Source organism: Gossypium hirsutum, chromosome A05, assembly GCF_007990345.1.
Source record: "Gossypium hirsutum isolate 1008001.06 chromosome A05, Gossypium_hirsutum_v2.1, whole genome shotgun sequence".
Lineage (NCBI taxonomy): Eukaryota > Viridiplantae > Streptophyta > Magnoliopsida > Malvales > Malvaceae > Gossypium > Gossypium hirsutum.
The window spans coordinates 47,257,929-47,279,812 of record NC_053428.1 but is presented as its reverse complement, the minus strand read 5'-3'; positions in this window follow the sequence as shown (position 1 = coordinate 47,279,812).

The following is a 21,884-nucleotide window of genomic DNA, read 5'->3' as shown; positions in this document are numbered from 1 at the left end:
ACAAGGCATCTCGAGCATGCTAAGCATGAGGATGATCAAAAAGCGTCGAGGAACCTACACTCATCAATATCATCTCGCCCAATCTACCGAAGAGGAGGCCCCCGAGTACATTGCTGATGATGTCCCCCTCATAGCACGAGGACCCATCGTCTCAGCCAGCACCACCCTCTCGTCCAGTTCATGCGATGGCTTCATATGCTGACATCTCTGAGCACCTCACTCGATTCGAACAGCAATGTTTTCAACAATTTGACAACATTGATGCTACTCTACAGTAGATTTGTCATCATCTTCACATCTCATCGCCATTCCCACCTCGCAAACCATCCAGCGATGAAGATGTTTAAAAACATTTATTTATTATTTTATGTTTTTCATTTTTATTAAAACTACTTTTTATTTTGATTAGATTTTAGAATTTTATTTTTTAATTATCAATTTCGGTTATTTCATTAAGAGTAATTATTCGTATTTATACCCCCTAAAAAGTTCCTGATATTGTCACAGTTATATAGAGCTCCTAAGCTCATCATCGCATAGGAACTAAGAACTCCATCGGGAAAGGTTCTCCACGACTGCCATGTCCTGCTCGACCACGACCATAGCTAAAACTAGATATAATATTCTTTTGGCGCGGGACTTATGGACTAATGAACCTCTATCACCGCCGGAGTACTCTCCTCCACCCCCAAGCCGATTTTTCTCTAAACCTCTAGTTCAAGGAATTTCATCCATTTTTAATTTAGGAAGTTTCACTTCTCTCCCTATCTTATAATTTTATTCTTATATCTATATTTGTACATTGAGGGCAATGTACATCTTAAGTGTGGGGCGTATTAATTTCACTATCAGAAAAATCCCTGAATGATTGACTTGTTCTCTTGAAAAGCCCTCATATCATGTTTAGGATAAATTTTGATTGATTTATGATTTTTATTGATATATTTTGAATTAAAACATAGGCATTCATGCATTGATGGTTTAAACTTTAAGACATTAGGGAAGCAAGCATGATATGTTGATTTTTAAGAGTTTAAAATTTTAGGCTATTTCCCCAAGTTTAGGTATTATCTTGAGTTGGAATTCACAAGTTTAGACATCAAAAAGCCATAATTTTTTTGAGATCTTGAGCCTTCAAGAGCATCTATTGATTCTTTCATGCTCACTTTCATTATGAGTGCGTCAGCATTGAACTGTTATTCTAGAACTTGCTTGATTCTGCATGTCAAGACCACACTATTTAATTTGATATGTCAAGATGATAGAGGCACTTAGGATTAACCCACCCATGTCATGAAAAGCCTACCTTCACAATTAAACCTTAATGAACCCCTTTGAGCCTAACAACCTATTCATTGATTTACCCTTAATATTAACCCATAACTCATTACTGTTGAAATGCCCTAAATTAATTTGATCCCCATTTTTGTCGAGATTTGAGTTGGAATAATTGCTTAGCTATGTTTTATTCTACTTTGTTATTTGACTTGTTCTTAAAAGAAAAATACATGTATATATTTTAGTAGTAGTGATCTTCTGAGCTAAAGAGTTAAATTCCATATTCTGAGAAAAAGCTCTGTTGTACGCAATTGATGACTAACCATTTTTCTAGCTAGGCAATTTTTAATTCAATCTCGATTCTAGCCCTTTCTTCCAGCTTGTGACCACACCCCCTAACCAAGGCCATGTTACAACCCTCTAAAGACCTTTTGATTGATGTATCATCTCAATTTATAGTGGTGGAGATGTGATTTTTATGCAAGCCTATGGTAATAACTTTTCATATTGACTGATAGTGCTACTTTCATTGTCCTTAAACACTTTAAGTGATTTGAGTGAATCTTTAGTAAGGATGTTAAGCTCCTTGAAATTTTGAATCGAGGTAACCACTTAGATAAGGGGAGAGGCCTAAGTTTTGCATGATTAAATACTCAACTTGGAATGTTTGAAGCTCTAATGTTCTTTTAGTTGAATTCTCAATGTACGACTACTCATGAATTAGTTTGAGATATTTTTGATAGAGATTATAAGCTAAGAAGAATTTATTTTGATTATGAGTTGAGAATTTTGCTTGAGGATAAGTAAATGCTTAAGTGTGGGGGTATTTGATAAATCGTAATTTATACATATTTTTACGCCATGCTTAACATATTTTATGGATGATTTTTCCTCAGAATTGGTGAATTCGATGCTCCTAATGCCTTAATTTCATGTTTTATACTTAGGAGAGCATAGGAGAGTGAAAGGAACAAGAAACGGGCCAAAAATGGAGAAAATGGGCCAAAGTACGAAATCAACACGGCCTGGACTTCCTCACACGGGCAGACCACACGGCCGTGGCAATTTGGAAAAATCAAAGCACAACTCACACGGGTAGAACACACGCCCGTGCCATTCTAACAGGTTCGAGCACGGCCTGAAGTAATCGCACACAAGCGTGTCACACGAATGTGTCCCTGTCGAGCCCAAGTTGAACCCAATTCAGAAAAGGCTAATTTTGAGGGCTTTTAGGCATTCTAAAGCCTATAAATACGCCCTAAAGGAAGAGGAAAAGGGGAGGCACAGAGAGGAAGGAAGGAATTACTCGAAGAAAGTATATTGATCCATTTCAGAAGCCGGACTCATCATTAAGACTAAAGATCTCCCCTCAATTTCCCTTCAGGAGTTTTGGGTTTTCTTTATCTTTTGTATTCATTATTCTTCTAAGATGTTTTCCTTTTTAGTTATGAACTAAATCCCCTGAATACCTAAGGGGAATGAAACCTAAGACGAATCTTGTTATTATTTTTTGAATTGTATGATAAATATTTTACTTGTTCTTAATCATGTGTTCTTAATTCTTTTTTTGATATTCCAAGATATTGGTTCAAGTTAAGCTCTTATTTAGAGGAGGAATAGACCCTGTCTACGAGTACAATTGTCATAATTAAGCGGAGTTGATTGCGCGCCTAGAGATAGGGTGACAAGATTTTTTCAGATTAGGGTGAAACCTAATAAGGGGATCCACAAATCGAGTTAATGCAGCCCTAGGTTGTTAACTAGAGAAAAGTCTCAATTATTCAATCTAGGGATTAGATGTTATTAGTCTTGAATAGGGATAATAATGTAACTTAGGGATCTCTACGAAAAAATTTAAATTAATAAATCGTCCGATTCAGAGTCAAAATAACAAGTGAAGTCTAGGTGGATTCTTTCTTAGGTATTGTCTTAATTTAATCGTTTTCCAAATGTAATCCTCCAATTCTATTTTTCGTGAATTCTTAGTTTAGTTAATTAGTTAGTTAAAACAAACCTGCTTATTCTTAGGCTAGATATAAAAAGACAGTTATTACTAGTACTTTTAGTTCCTTTAGGTTCGACAATCCGGTCTTGCTAAAACTATACTACTGTTCGATAGGTACACTTGCCTACATCGTGATAATAGTTAGTTTCAAGAACGATTCATTATAAATATTTAAAACCTGTCACGAAAATCACGATCAATAGGTGCGCTTGCCTTTATCTTGATAATAGTTAGTTTTCAAGTATGATCAATCATAAATATAAAACTTATCACGCTCATCAATGATGAATTCAAATGAATTGTATTCATATATAATGGTTTACCTATGTTAATTTCATGTGGATTATATTTGAGTATGCTAATATGTGTTATTTTGGTGCTTAGGGTTGTGCTAAGCTTATGGTTGGATTGTACAATGTATAAATTTAATGTTATGTAATAAAATGGTAAGTTATGTTTTATGTCTTACGAACTTACTAAGCATTATATGCTTACGTAGTTTTCTTTCTTATATTTTATAGATAATCAAAAGCTCGATCGGTTCTTTAAAGACCTATCACACTATCCCACAGATATATCGGTTGTAACACCCCTAACCCGTATTCATAGCCAAAATAGGGTTACGAGGCATTAAGATCAATCACAATGTAAATAATACATTTCCACATTAAACATCAATTAAATATAATCTCAATGTCCCTTATAAGGCTCTGTGAGACCTTAAAACATTGTTAGAAGTGATTCGAGACTAAACCGATAATATTTGCAACCTTTGGGAAACTTATAAAATTTTCAAGTATTCAGGGGTCACACACCCGTGTAAACAAGCTGTGTGCCTCACACGGCCACCAGACATGCCCGTGTCATAGACCATGTGAAAATAGGGCATACATACTGACACCACACAACCGAGGACACCCCTGTGTGCCATGGCCATGGGAAATCTAGAGAGGTTACTGACTTGGGTCACAAGGCCAGCCACATGCCCATGTGCCAGGCCGTGTACCACACACGGCCAGTAGACATGCCCATGTGTCTAGGCAATGCCAATTCTATAGGGTATACTGACTTAAATTCGAAGGGCTACCCTAAGGGACACACGACCGTGTACCAAGGCCATATGTCATACACGGTCGAGCCACACGCCCGCGTAGAGTGAAAATAGGCTTGGTTTAAGCCACATTTCTCACCCTCCTCATGCATACCTAAAACACAACATTTTCCACAATTTCAATACATTAACAGGCAGCCAAAACATGTTATTTTATGAACCAAATATGTTATACCAATTCCATCGATTTAATTAACTAAAATCATAACCATTTCCTGTACAAAACATAAACCAAAACACATATCACATTCATCAATTCAACCTATTTCAAATATGTATTTTATCATCATCAATTACACACTTATCTTGACTCATAAATCATCTACTAACCATTCACTGATCAAGTTTAAAACCGTGCATTATATAAGCAAATACTCATCATTTATGAAGTAATCAAATAAACAACTTGAACCATAACTAAGTATACTAAAATTATGCCATAACATAATGCATCCTTTACACATAAAAATAACAACATTTTCAAGCCACATCTCATGGCTAATTGCATCAAACACATAGGCATTAGTTACCAAATTGATTGTACTAATCAAATAACCATAAAGCCTATACATGTCATATAACCAACTCACAAGTGTATAAATACCGAAATAAAAAATCGGATAGTGCGATGTGATCTCTGCTGACTTCCAACCTGAGCAAACATCTGAATCACTATAAAACATAAAAAAATAACATAAAGTAAGCTATAAAGCTTAGTAAGCTCGTATGATAATAAACTCATATTATTAAATAATTGCATTAAAAACCATTATTCAAAACATGATATAATTTATATGATTGCACCATTGTATCTCGAATTCATGCATGTAGTTAATCAAGACTTTCATGAGTTTATTTATTCAGAACACATATGGTTTGAATACTTCTTATCAATTCATTCACATCTTCATATGCATAAGCAATTATATATAAACTTTATACAATTTAATTTTCATCACATTTTCTTTAGCCAAGTGAATTATGTGAAATATCATCAAATAATGGTATTTTGCACACTATATGCCATTTGTATATTTAGTTAAAACAACTATAACTCATATCTCACATATAATTCAATTCTTACCTCATTATATCCAAATAAACACATTTTGGCATGAAACATACTTATACACAATTCTTTCTCATTTCACATACATGATACACTAAGAACTTACCAAATTACCTTCATTTGATTCTCATATAGGTTCTGTACGTACTTGTATCACTTAATTCAATTTTACTTTCATTTTCATCTTGACTTTACCCTTTGAACCATTGGAAATCATTAAGGATACTCAGAAATCTCAGTAGCTCGTACAATGTCATATCCCAGATATGGTCTTACATGTTATCACATATCGATGCCACTGTCTCAGAAAAGGTCTTATGCGAAATCATATAACAATACCAATGTCCTAGACACGGTCTTACACGTAATCACAATACAATGCCAATGTACCATACATGGTCTTACATGTAATCACCTCTCGGTAAACCTAATGTCATGAAATTTGTATCCTATACTATTCCTAAGTTCGTACGGGACTTTCGGATGTCATAGCTCTGTCGATTCTTGCTTGTAATCATGATCATTCAGCATTCAATTCAATTCAATAATAAATAAGCATTTATAACACAATTTAAGTACGTTTATTAGCATACGAACTTACCTCGTTCGCTATAACGATGAATTAGGTCGACTATCAGATACTTTGTTTTCCCTAGTTCTAGATCCGAATCTCTTTTTTCTCAATCTATATAATAACAAAATTTACTTATTTTATTATTAATTCATTCAATTTAACACAATTTATACATTTTGGAAAAATTATACTTTTGCCCCTATTATTTCACATTCTTGCAATTTAGTCCTTATTACATAAAATCACAATTTCATGAAATTAAACATAAACCCAAGCTAGCCGAATTTTCCATATATTATTATCAGCCCATATTTTTCATTTATTAACACTTTGAACCACCACATTTCACATTGCCTCAATTTAGCCACTTTTTGCCATTTTCTCTAAAAATCACTTTATAAAACTTATGTATCTAACAACAGGATTTCATATTTCATCATCAAACATCAAAGAATACATATATTCATCAATGGAAACTTGCAAAATATTTAACATTTTTGAAATTGGAGATACGGGCTAGCTAGATTAAGCTGCAACGATCTCAAAAATGTAAAAATTATTAAAAATGGGAAAAAAACAAACCTTCAATTCAGTTTCAACATGGCCGAACCCTAGCAATCTTTCTTCCATAGTTTTTCATTTCTATATTCGGTTGATGATGAATTAATGAAGATGATAATTTGGCTTTATTTTAATTATTTTATCATTTAAACCATTTTACCATTTTAACCTTTAATGACATTTAAAATTTCCATTATACCAAGCCATAGAATTCCACTATCAACATTTATGGGATAATTACCACTTAATGACTCCCACTATTTAATTTCATAGCCCTTTATTACCTTTAACTTATAGAATTCAACTTTTACACTTTACGCGATTTAGTCCTTTTTACCTAATTAACCACTCAAACAGTAAAATTTCTTTACAAAATTTTCATACAAGCATTCTATCATACTGTAAATCTTAATAAAATAATAAAATAAATATTTTAACTTTGGATTGTGGTTCCGAAACTATTGTTCTGATTAACCCTAAAAACGGGCTATTACAACTCTCCCCCTTAGGGATTTTCGTCCCCGAAAATCTTATTAGAGAATGCAATAGTGATTTGCTTTCACTAGCCTCATCAATTTCTCAACTTTTCAATCTCACAAGCTAAAATTTTGATTTTTTCTTTGTTGTATGTCATAACAAACTAAGTTTCTACTTGTAACAACCAGATTTTGGGCTTAGTCGAAACAGTGGTTTCGAGTCCATAAATCCGAAGTCAGGAATTTTTTTAAAATTTTTTGGGGTTATAGCATGATTATAAGGGTGTATGAAAAATTTGGTGAAGTAATTTTAGCGTTTGAGGGCTTAATTTCAAAAAAGCACTAAATCGCTTCAAGTGCAAAAGTCCTATTTTAATAGCTAAAGGTGTCAAATAGCTAGAAAACCTAAATTGGGGGTCTTTAAAAGACAATTAGACCTTAAGATAGTTCATGGCCGGCCATAGGAGACAATTTGGTCAAAAGTCCAAGTTTGGTGGGTTTGGTGGCTAATTTGACTAATATAGAAATAAAATAAGAAAAAGATGATATCACATTCTCATCTTCTTCACTACCACTAGTTTTTTAGCCATTTTTAAGGGTTTTGAGCTTCAAAAATTTTAGCAACTTGTTCCTCTTGCAAGTAAGTGATTTACGTACTCTTTGCTGATGATTTTTATATTTTTGGACCCCTTGAAGCATAAGCTTTCTATTAAGGGGACTATTTTGCAAAATGGTTGAGAGTTTAGGGTTTTTTCCATGAAAGCACATGTGTAGTTTTCTGAAATTTTATGGAAGAATATGAATATTAATGTGTACTAAACAACTTTTGTGAATGGATTTCTCATGAAAACCCTAATAGAGACTATTTTGCATAAGTTGAAAATTTGATGATAAATGTGTGAGATAATGGAAATTTTGATTTGCTACAAGAGAAAATGGGGTTCGGCTAGGCTTTTGATATGAGGAAAGTCGATAAAAATCGAGTTTTGGACTTAGGGGTAAAATGGTTATTTTGCAAAAGTCTAGGGGCAAAATGGTTATTTTGCCCAAGTATAGATTATTGAGTGCCTAGATCGATAAAGTGATTAAATTTGTGAATTTTTGTTATTATAGATCAAGAAATTCAAACTCCAAACTTAGACCGGGGAAAGGCTAAGCAAACTAATTAGACCGACTAGACACTATATTTTGTAACCGATGTAAGTTGTATGCAATTAATACAACTACATTGTCATTATATGTGATGAGTTAATTTAGCATTAATTACTTGATTTTGGAAATAAGAATGCATGATGATAAATTAGATAGTAGAACTCACGTTTGAACCATAAGAAATAAATTAGATATTCATGCTATGACGTACGGGTTATTGTGAGCTAGTGTAAGATATGTCTGGGACATGCATTGGACACATTACGAGAGCCAGTGTAAGACCATGTCTAGGACATGGCATCGACATTGAGACGAGAGCTAGTGTAAGACATGTCCGGGACATGTATCAGCCTCGAGATGTAAGCCAGTGTAAGACATGTCTGGGACGTGCATCGACTATGAGTTTAGCTAGTGTAAGACCATGTCCGGGATATGGTATCGGCATCCTACTCCATATTAGGGCTCATTGAATATCCAGTAGTGTTCTGAATGGTTGAACGGTGAGAGTTATGGTTTAAAATCAAGAGAAAAGTATAACCATGTTGTGAGTGATACCGGTACCTATTCAGTCTATGTGACGCGTGAGTTCAATATATATATATATTATATGATAAGTATTGGATTGTGACGAGTAAGGTTTGTTTATGCCTATTTATATCAAGAGCATATTGATGAATGGTATAGTTGTTGCTATGTGTTTACATACTTCTTACTAAGGTTTATGCTTACTCCCTCTCTTCTCCATTTTCTTATAATGTGGCCTAAATAGCTCGAGGATCAACAGACATCAGAGGCCACGATCACACTATCATTCGAAGCACTCGGTATAGTTAGATTTCTTATTTTTGTGTATGGCATGTATAGGGCTAGAATTTAATGTTTTGTGTCATTGAAAAATAGCCAAATGTGTTGGCTTGGGATAAATATATTTATTTTGTATAAGGCCATGGATAATGGTCAATGCTCATTTTGATATTTATATAGAAGATATTATTTTCATGGACGAGTAAAACGCACAAATAAAATATTGTCCATCGTGGTTAGTTTGGCTGTGTGATGTTCCCTTGTTTTGGTATAGATTGATTTTATACAGGTTATGTAAATAAGGGTGGCAAAGAGGGTTGGTAAATAGCCCTATTTTGTCTACACGAGTAGGTATACAAGCGTGTGTCGAGGCCGTGTGTGACACACAGTTTTCCATATGGGCTTGTGATCCGGCCTTGTGTCCCCTGCACGTAAAATTTGCAAGTCAGTATCCATGGTAGTAAAAGCACGGACAGAGACACGACCGTGTGTCTCAGTTTTGTGAAAAGCACGGCCTAGCACATGGGCGTGTGCCTTGGCATGTGACCCTTAAGAATTGCTGACATCATAAACAAAATGTCTAGGTTTTTGCACACGAGCTAGGACACGGGCGTGTCACGGCCGTGTGAAGGACACGGACCAGGGACACGGTCGTGTGCCAGGCCGTGTGAAAATTCCTGTATGTGTGGATTTAGAATTAATTCCACACATGTGAGGGATACGGGCGTGTCCCTGTATTGCTTAGGCCGTGTGATTCACACGGGCCAACAGCACGACCATGTCGAATTGGTCACACAGGCGTGTTGTCCCTCCTACATGGGCATGTGCCCCAGTGGCTAGTAACATCTTTTAGGGTTCGTGGTAAGACCCGAATCGTTCCTGAATGGTTTTAAATGAATGTTTAGAGCCTAGTAGGCATTTTTTATGGAGTTTTCAATTTAGAGTGTAAAAGTTTAAAATTTGACCAAATTTTGATGACTAAGAAACGTGTGAATGTATGTGACTGAGTTAGGTAACACCTTGTATTCTGCCCCGGCATAAGGTACGGGTGTGGGGTGTTACATTTAGTGGTATCAGAGCTATGATTTAGTCAGTTTTAGGACTAACCTAACGTGAGTACGAGTCTAGCTAACACATTCCATAACTGTATATTGATAGTGTGATGACTCCTGACAATTATAAATTATATTTTCATATAGTAAATGGATCCGGATAGAACTATGGAGGATGACATAGAGAGTAACGTGCCGGCTCCCCCTGAAGAGAACGCGCCAGTTGAGAGTTAGTCCATGACTATGGGCCAAGGCGGAGGACCTAGAGAGGCCTACCTCTCAATGATGGATGCTTGGTATACGGAGTTTGTTAGTATGAATCCGAACACTCCACCTCCCCTATCGCCTCCGATTCTTCAATATGCTCTTGTAGCTCCACCAAGAGCAGACATGGTTAGAAGGGAGATGCCTCCAGTAGACAAGATATGAAAGCATGGGCCAGAGGAATTTCGGGCTAACATAGATGACAACCTAGAGAGAGCAGAGTTTTGATTGGAGAATACCATCAGGGTATCTGATGAATTGTCGTGCATGCATGAAGAGTGCGTGAAGTGTGTAGTGTCACTCCTACGAGACTCGACCTACCAATAGTAGAATACTCTCGTGTCGGTTGTACTAAGAGAGAGAGTAACTTGGGAATTCTTCCTAGAAGAGTTCCGAAAGAAATACATTAGCCAGAGGTTTATAGACCAGAAAAGGAAGAAATTTCTAGAGTTGAAGCAAGGTAGTAAGACAGTGACGGAATATGAATGTGAGTTTGCGAAACTCAGCAAGTATACACAAAAGTGCGTAACCACAAAAGCCACCATGTGTAAGAGGTTTGAGGATGGTCTAAATAAGGATATCTGAGTATTTGTCGGCATCTTAAAGTTAAGAGAATTTGTGGTACTTATTGAGAGGGCATGCAAAGCAGAAGAGTTGGTTAAAGATAGGAGAAAAGCAGCTATTTGGTCGCGTAACTTAAGAAAAAGACAAATAGGGAAATCACATTAGTCCTCATCTAAGAAATCTAAGGAACTCACTACTCGATCGAATTCTTCAGTAAGGTTCTCGAATAGGAACAAGAATCAGCAGAGCATGGCTTCTAGAGCCCAGACCACTTCTGTTGCAAGTTTCGAAAGTGCTCGGCCAAATAGACCAGAATGTTCGCAATATGGTAGGTGCCTTTTCGGCGAGTGCTAAGGTAAAGAAAAAGGGTGTTTCAAATATGGGTCACTGGACCACTTCATCCGAGATTGTCTCAAGCTAGATGAAAAAGAGAAAAAGCAAGATGTGAGAGCAAGTAATGCTCCTTTGAGGGGTAGACCACAAAAGAACCCTGAGAGCGAGGCTACCTGTAGAGGTGCACCAAGAGATGCTACAGTGAGGTCCAAGGGTAGAGCGCCTGTAAGGACTTACGCTATTCGTGCCCGGGAGGATGCAGAGTCCCCCGATGTGATCACAGGTACCTCTCTATCCATGATATGTTTGTTGTTGCTTTAATTGACCCTGGGTCTACCCACTCTTATATCTGTATGGAATTGATATCCCATATAAACATGCTAGTAGAGTCCACTAAATTTGTAGTAAAAGTGTCCAACCCTTTAGGCAGACATGTGCTAGTTAACCAAGTGTGTAGAAATTGTCTTTTGACAATTAGAGGTCATTATTTTCCAGCTAATTTGATGTTATTGTCGTTTAATGAATTTGATGTAATCCTTGGGATGGATTGGTTAACTTTTCTTGGTATTGTAGTGGATTGTGGGAGAAAAGCTATTGAGTTGAAATCTGAAGACGGGAATGTTCTTTGGATTAAACCAGATGAATCGAATAACCTGTCTGTAATAATATCGTCTTTGGTTGCTGAGAAATATTTGAGAAAAGGGTAGGAGGCTTATCTCACTTTTATGCTGAATACTCAAGTGTCTGAATCGAAGATTGAATCAGTACCAGTGGTTTGTGAGTTTATAGATGTGCTTCTGGAAGAGTTACCGGGATTACCTCCAACTAGGGAAGTTGAATTTGGTATCGAGTTGGTCCCTAGTACGGCACCTATCTCGATCGCTCAGTATAGGATGGCTCCGATGGAATTGAAAGAGTTGAAGATACAGTTGCAAGAGTTAACGGATGAGGACTTTGCGAGACCAAGCTATTCACCGGGGGTGCCCTAGTACTTTTTGTGAAAATGAAAGACAGGTTAATGAGGTTAGGTATCGACTATAGACAGCTCAACAAGGTAACTTTGAAGAATAAGTATCTTTTGCCAAGGATCGATGATTTGTTCGATCAGTTGAAGGGAGCCATAGTGTTTTCTAAGATTGATTTCAGGTCTAGCTACTATCAGCTAAGAGTTAAAGAGCAAGATGTACCGAAGACTGCGTTTCAGACGAGATATGGTCATTATAAGTTCTTCATCATGCCCTTTGGTTTGACTAATACCCCAGCGATGTTTATGGATTTGATGAACTGCATTTTTTGACCGTATTTGGATAAGTTCATAATGATCTTTATTGACGACATACTGATTTACTCGCGTGATGAGGGTGAGCACGCGGAGCATCTAAGGATGGTTTTACAAACTTTGAGAGATAAGCAGTTATACGCCAAGTTCAGTAAGAGTGAATTTTGGCTTAAAGAGGTTGGATTCTTAGGACACATCGTGTTAGGAGATGGGATTAGAGTTGACCCAAGAAAGATCTCGGCTATTGTTGAGTGGAAACTGCTGAGGAATTTGACAAAAGATCAAAGCTTTTTGGGTTTGGCTGGATACTATAGATGGTTTGTAAATGGATTCTCCATGATAGCTACTCCGATGACAAGGCTGCTACAAAAAGATGTTAAGTTCGAATGGACAGAAAAGTACCAGCAGAGTTTCGAGAAATTAAAGGCTTTGTTGACCGAAGACCAGTGTTAGTGCAACCGGAGTCGGGCAAAGAATTTGTGATATATAGCGATGCCTCCTTGAATGGTTTGGGATGTGTGCTTATACAAGAAGGTAAGGTTATATCTTACGCTTCGAGACAGCTAAAGTCACATGAGAAAAACTACCCGATACACAATTTAGAGTTGGCCGCCATCGTGATCGCGTTGAAAATTTAGAGACACAATTTGTGTGGCGAGAAATGCCGAGTATTTACCGATCATAAAAGTCTCAAGTATTTGATGACTCAAGGAATTAAATCTACGGCAATGAAGGTGGCTAGAGCTAATAAAGGATTATGAGCTGATAATTAACTTTCACCCGGGAAAGACAAATGTAGTCGCCGATGCTTTGAGTAGAAAGTTATTGTTCGCCTTAAGAGCCAGAATACTCAGTTGACTGTGTCTAACAATGGTTCGGTTCTAGCAGAGTTGAGAGCTAGACAGACATTTCTACAAGAGATCCGTGAAGCTCAGAAAGGTGATAAGGAGTTGCAAGCTAAGATGACTCAGTGTGAGATGGAAAATGAATCTGAATTTCGTATTGATACCGATGGATGTATAATATTCAAAGATAGAATTTGTGTACCCAAAGACAATGAGCTTATTCAGAAGATTCTACGAGAGGAACATAGTGGTTGTTTTTCAATCCATCCGGGTAGTGTAAAAATGTACAACGACCTAAAGAAAATGTACTGGTGGTCAGGAATGAAAAGAGACATCTTAGAGTTCGTTTCCTAGTGTCTTGTGTGTCAGCAAGTGAAGGCCGAACACCAAGTACCTTTGGGTCTACTTTAGCCTATCACAGTCCCTTAGTGGAAGTGGGATCAGATTAGTATGGATTTCGTGACGCGTTTGCCGATAACCCTGAAGAAAAAGGATACTGTTTGGGTTATTATGGATAGGCTAACAAAGTCAGTACATTTTATACCAGTGCATACCGACTACTCCCTTGAGAAACTGGCTGACTTGTACGCTTTCGAGATTGTGAGGCTTCATGGAGTGCCTTTGTCGATTATTTCATATAGAGACTCGAGGTTTACCTCAAGGTTCTGGAAGAAGTTACAAGAGGCATTGGGAACTAAACTGAATTTTAGTATGGCATTTCACCCGAAAACCAACGGTCAGTCAGAAAAAGTGATTCAGATTTTAAAAAACATGTTATGGTGTTGTGTTCTCGAGTTTCAAGGTAGTTGGGAAAGGTACTTACCATTAGTTGAATTTGTCTATAAAAATAGTTATTAGTCAAGTGTAAAGATGGCGCCCTATGAGGCTTTGTATAAGTGCAAGTGTCGAATGCCTTTATATTAGATCGAGCTGAGAGAGGATCAGATTCACGGGGTTAACTTGGTCAGAGAGACTGAAGAAAAGGTTAAAGTGATTCGTGATTGCATAAAGGTCACATAGAATAGATAGAAATCCTAGGAGGACTTGAAATGGAAAGAGATCGAATTTTAAGTTGGTGATCGAGTGTTTTTGAAAGTATCCCCATAGAGAAAAGTTCTCAGATTTGGTAGAAGAGGCAAGTTGAGTCCTCGTTTCATAAGACCTTATGAGGTTACCAAGAAAGTAAGGTCGGTTGCCTATCTATTAGCTTTGCCACCAGAATTGGAAAAGATTCACGACGTGTTTCATGTTTCCATGCTACGTCGATATAGATCAGACCCTTCACATGTGATTCTGCCAACAGAGGTGGAGATTCATCCGGACATGACTTATGGTGAAGAGTCGGTCAAGATTTTGGCTCCGAAGTCAAACAGTTAAGGAATAAGAGTATAACACTCTTGAAAGTTTTGTGGCATAGACATGGAGTCGAGGAAGCCATATGAGAACCTAAGGAGACTATGAGACGGTAAGACTTTCGGGGATGAAAATCCCTAAGGGGAAGAAATGCAACAACTCGATTTTGGGCTTAGTCGGAACAGTGGTTTTGAGACCAAAAATTTGAAGTTGAGAAAATTATTTTATTAATTGTTTTGGGGTTATAGCATGATTATAAGGGTGTATGAAAAATTTGGTGAAGTAATTTTAGCGTGTGAGGGCTTAATTTCGAAAAAGGACTAAATCGCCTAAAGTACAAAAGTCCTATTTTAATAGCTAAAGGAGCCAAATAGCAAGAGAACCTAAATTGGGGGTATTTAAAAGATAATTAGACCCTAAGATAGTGCATGGACGGCCATAGGAGACAATTTGGTCAAAAAGTCCAAGTTTGGCGGGTTTGGTGGCTAAGTTGACTAAAATAGAAATAAAATAAGAAAAAGATGATATCATATTCTCATCTTCTTCACTACCACCGATTTTTCAGCCATTTTTAAGAGTTTTTTGAGCTTTAAAAATTTCAGTAACTTGTTCATCTTGCAAGTAATTGATTTACATACTCTTTGTTGATGATTTTTACATTTTTGGACCCCTTGAAGTATAAGCTTTCTATTACGGGGACTATTTTGCAAAATGGTTGAGAGTTTAGGGTATTTTCCATGAAATCACATGTGTAGTTTTCTGAAATTTTATGGAAGAATATGAGAATTAAATGTGCAATAGACAACTTTTGTGAAGGGATTTCTCATGAAAATCGTAATAGGGACTATTTTGCATAAGTTGCAAATTTGATGATAAATATGTGAGATAGTGGCAATTTTGGATTTTCTATAAGAGAAAAAGGGGTTCATCTAGGCTTTTGATATGATGAAATTCGATAAGAATCAATTTTCAGACCTAAGGGTAAAATGGTTATTTTGCCCAAGTATAGATTATTGAGTGCTTAGATCGATAAAGTGATTAAATTTGTGAATTTTTTTATTATAGATTAAGAAATTCAAACTCCGAACTTAGACCGGGGGAAGGCCAAGCAAATTAATTAGACCAACGAGACACCATATTTTGTAACCAAGGTAAGTTGTATGCAAATAATACAACTACATTGTCATTATATGTGATGAGTTAATTTAGCATGAATTACTTGATTTTGGAAATGAGAATGCATGATGATAATTTAGATAGTAGAATTCCCATTTGAACCATAAGAAATAAATTGGATATTTATGCCATGACGTATGGGTTATTGTGAGCTAGTGTAAGACCATGTTTGGGGCATGGCATCGGCATTGAAACGAGAGCTAGTGTAAGACATGTCTAGGACATGCATCAGCCTCAAGATGTAAGCTAGTGTAAAACATGTCTCAGACATGCATCAACTTCGAGTTGAGCTAGTGTAAGACCATGTTCAGGACATGGCATCGGCATCCTACCCTATGTTGAGGCTCATTGAATATCCGGTAGTGTTCTGAATGGCTCAACGGTGAGAGTTATGGTTTAAAATCAAGAGAAAAGTATAACCATGTTGTAAGTGATACAGGTACCTATTCAGTTTATGTGAGACGTAAGTTCAATATATATATTATATGATAAGTGTTAGATTGTGATGAGTAAGTTGTGTTTATGCCTATTTATATCAAGAGCATGTTGATGAATGGTATAGTTGTTGCTATGTGTTTGCATACTTCTTACTAAGGTTTATGCTTACTCCCTCTCTTCTCTATTTTCTTATAGTGTCGCCTAAATAGCTTAAGGATCAACAGACGTCGGAGGCCATGATCACACTATCATTCGAAGCACTCGGTATAGTTAGATTTCTTGTTTTTGTGTATGGCATGCATAGGGCTAGAATTTAATGTTTTGTGTCATTGAGAAATAGCCAAATGTCTTGGCTTGGGATAAGTATATTTATTTTGTATAAGGCCATGGATAATGGTCAATGCTCTTTTGATATTTATATAGAAGATAATATTTTCATGGATGAGTAAAATGCACAAATAAAATGTTGTCCATCGTGGTTAGTTTGGCTATGTGATGTGCCCTTATTTTGGTATAGATTGATTTTATACAGGTTATATAAATAAGGGTGGAAAATAGGCTTGGTAAATAGCCTTATTTTGTCCACACTGGTAGGCATACGGGCATGTGTCCACATAGGCTTGTGATCCGACCATGTATCCCCTGCATGTAAAATTTGCAAGTCAGTATGCATGGTAGTAAACACACGAGTAGAGACACTGTCGTGTGTCTCAACCGTGTGAAAAGCATGGCCTAGCACACGGGCGTGTGCCTTGGCTATGTGACCCTTAAGGATTACTGACATCAGAAATAGAATGTCTAGGTTTTTGCACACGGGCTAGGACACGGGCGTGTCATGGCTGTGTGAAGGACACGGGCCAGGGAACGGGAGTGTACCAGGTTGAGTGAAAACCCTTGTAGGTGTGAATTTAGAATTAATTCCACACATGAGGGACATAGTCGTGTCCCTGTATTATTTAGGTCGTGTGAGTGACACGGGCGAATAGCACGACCATGTCGAATTGGTCACACGGGCGTGTTGCCCCTCCGACACAGGTATGTGCCCCTATGGCTAGTAACATTTTCAGGGTTTGTGGTAAGACTCGAATCATTCCCGAATGGTTTTAAATGAATGTTTAGAGCCTAGTAGGCTTTTTTTATGGAGTTTTTGATTTAGAGTGGAAAAGTTTAAAAATTTGACCAAATTTTGATGACTAAGAAACGTGAGAATGTATGTGACCGAGTTAGGTAACACCTCGTATTCTGTCCCGGCGTAGGGTACGAGTGTGGGGTGTTACACTACTTCTAAAAGAGATACTATAGATAAAGGATCTTATTTGTACCATCAAATCATATACATAAGAAACACATTATAGATCTTCTCAAGTTCTAACGGTGATCTCATACAGTCTCATTCTCTCAATAATCTCATACAGCCCACAAAATCACGAACTGAACTTCTCTTTATATTTAAATCGAGAAATTCTATTCCCACTATAATACTTTCACAAATTCCCAGTTTTCTAACTGAAATTCAATGCTTTTACGTATTAAGCCCGCATATGTTTTCTGCCAATTTGAAATTGCTTTTAAACTGTCACGAATTACTTTTATTTCTCTTCAGTCTTTCTAATCACATCGACCCCATAATTCTTTTTATCAAAATTCGAATCAATACAATGAAGTTCAGTAATTGCAGCCATACCATACTCATACAATGTTATCTTAGTACTCATCTCATAACTATTATTATACGCAAACTTATCAACAGTAAATGTCTTTCTTAGTTGCTTTCAAATTTTAAAACACAATAACGAAACATTACCTTGTGAATCTGAATCTCTCATTCAGATTAACCACCTGTTGAAGAATATAATATGATGCTAAATTGAAACCATTTTTCTAAAGCTTACTATAGTTTTCTACCAAATCACAAAAAAAAATTCAGGTCTCTACCCGAAATAATGGAGCCTGGCACGCTATGTGATCTGAAAATCTCTAATATGTAGAACTCAGCTAATCTATCAAAAGAGAAATTCGTACATACGGAGATAAAATATGCAGACTTCTTCAAACAGTCAATAATTGTTCAGATAAGATCTATCATTTACAAAAATTCATCGAAATTCTATTTCAATACTACTCAGATATCAACACATGCTATAACAGTCGCGAAGACACTTAATGATTAGCGTTAACTAGTTGATAGATCAGATAGTTGGATACAAAGGTAGAAATATCGCGTTAGGTAGAAATATCGTGTTTCATGCTCATTTAGCAGTACAATTGTCTCATATTATTGTACATCTTAGTACTCCCCGAATGAATAAATAATTACCACTGTGAGCTATATGTAACAATTGTTGCATAAACTCTGGAATTCTCGGTACACAAACTCTATCTTGAAACAACAAACAATCAGTGGTTCCAATTTGAAATTTCTAAATCATGAGTCAATTTACGTTGAGTCCTTTTTTAACTTGCAATTCACTGATACAATTCTGAATTTCACAAATTTGCTGAATGCTTTTAATATAGCTAATATCTGTCTATCATCCGAATAGATCAATCACGTATTCATCACTTGTAAAATAGACAAAGGTTTCCTGTTCAGAATATTCGTGACCATAATCATTCTTCCCTATATGAAAATCAATTTCTAACTCAAATCCTTTTGACGGTTCAGGCCATTTTTGTTGTCCCAATTTTCAGATTTCTCTATAATATCAAATATTTTAAACTCTTGCACTCAACAAATAGGTTACATTACTCACCAAACAATTAATGCGGCTAATTATTCAGCACAAACATAATGTCAACCATTTCTTTTTCGTGTGTCATATAACTCTTTTCATGCAGCTTTAATTGTATACAACATAAGCAAATACTCTTCTTTCTTGTACTAGAACCCATTGAAAACCATTCAATGACGTATGATTGAAAATCATAAACTCTTTACCTGACGCAAGCTGAACTAGAACTGATGCTTCAATTAACAATGTCTTCAACTGTTTACCACTTTAATAATAAGTATCATATCATGCAGACTTTACAAGCACAATGATTTCATCAATAAAAAAAACTTTAATTTACCAAAAAAAATTCTCAATAAAACAATTCTGATAAATATAATTCAGTATCAAGTCTTCTAGAATATGAATTCTTTATTCGGACTATTTATCAATTAACCCATGAACATAAAAAAATTTATGTACGGATATGAGGATAAACTCGAACACATATAACTCCTTTAACCTTTCAAGAAAATAGCTCAAATCAGACTAAACCATTGAATTGGTCTCGACTGTCGAACAATAACTTTTCAATTATTAGTCAATGGAGCTTTGAACTATACTGAAGCTACAACCATCAAATAGATTAAAATCAGGTGCCATAATAAGGCCGACATCTCAACCGTATAGATATGTAATGTTCCAGTTATCAATAATGCATTTTGAACACAAGAGAAATTTGAATATGATTTTAACAGCAACCAATGCAAAAACACAACCTCTATAAATCTAATGACAGTATCATTGTATTCCCATGATCAAACCAAAAATTTTAATCATATTAGATATAATCATCTTTGTCAAAAGAATATCTCTTGTAGACAATCACATATAATCATAATAAAATCGAGGTAGCGAAATCTTAAATTATTGAGCTATACAGAATTTTTGGAAATTACAACCCATATAGAATGATAAAGATCCCGATGATATCCTAGAAAATTTCTAGAAGGAAAAACAACACTCATAAACACTAAAATCAACGGTAGCAGAAGTAATATAATCTTCAAGTATATTCAACAGAACAATAACCAATAGAAATAGAATACCAGCAATCATACAGATTTTACCATTGAGTTTTCTATCAACACAATGGAATAGAATACCAGAGAAAAATAAAGCAATGCCGATCATAAACCATATAGACCACATTATGTCTAACAGTATGTTTAGCTAACGTTCTCATACGATAATAATTCCTTTTGAAATTAAACAGTCACATATACTTCTGAGAATAATTGTACACATAGAATGCCCAGAAGAAACCATAGTAACCGCCTGACTATAACCATTGCATTCAGCTATCATTTCAATTCAAACATTACTCCACTGTCTAATTCTGTCATCATTGATTTCACATTATCTCATCACTAGCAGAAATCAATTCAGAAGAATTTCCAGTTAATACGTTCTTTAGACATCATACCTAAATACTTTTGTCTCATCGAATTCAACTTCTTCTTTAACAGTGACTTTGCATATTACGAATGGCCTTCAACACGATTCAATATCTTTTCTGTTACTATCTTTACTTGTGAACTCATTCTCTTATATAATCACAGTACTAATCCTTCAATCACGAAACTCTGTCTATATAATACGAATTTCATTACAATACTTTACTGATGAGGGGGTGAAGGTTGTAAAGGCTAAAATTTAACTCTCACATAAACATGCATATTACACATACTATTATGAATGGCCAGTTCATTACTAATTCCACATTCCCAAAATACCTAACAATCATTTATTTATGATCACTTTTGGTGCTTAACACATAGCTCATATGCTAAATCAAATCATTAATTCAAAATCAAAATATTCACATAACAATCATAGACCAAACATCACAACTCATATACTCATATAATTATAACATTTATCAATAGCAGAATATCATGCACTCTGATTCATACCTTTATGAGTTTCAACTCATCACCAACACATTTTCACTCAAACGTTTGAGTGTAACATTCTGTACTATCGATGACTCGATTGGGAAGCATATCTATCTAACTAAAATAATTCTCATTAGAATTGGAAGATATCACACTATCACAGGTTAAATATGGCATGTATAGCTAGATTCTCACTTGCTACGTTAGTCCTAGAATCAACAAAATCGTAGCTTTGATACCAATAAAATATGACACCCCTAACCCGTATTCATAGCCAGAATAGGGTTACGAGGCATTACCGATCAATCACAACGTAAATTATATATTTTCATATCAACATCAATAAAATATAATCTCAATGTCCCTTATAAGGCTCTACGAGAACTTAAATCATGCTTAGAAGTGGTTTGGGACTACACCGATAACATTTTTAAACTTTGGGAAACTTATAAAATTTTCTAGTATTCAGGGGTCACACACCCGTGCACTCTAGTGTCACAGACCGTGCGAAAACAGGGCATACATACTGACTTGTACCACATAGCCAAGGACACGTTCATGTGCCATGGCCGTGGGAAATATGGAGAGGTTACTGACTTAGGTCACACGACTAGCGACACGCCCATGTGTCAGGCTGTGTACCACACAAGGCCAGTAGACACGCCCGTGTGTCTAGGCCGCGCCAATCCTGTAGGGTATACTGACTTAAATTCAAAGGCCTACCCCAAAGGACACACAACCGTGTACCAAGGCCGTGTGTCACACACGGTCGAGCCACACGCCTGTGTACTCAGCCGCGTGGAGTGAAAATAGGCTTGGTTTAAGCCACATTTCTCACCCTCCTCATGCATACCTAAAGCACAACATTTTGCACCATTTCA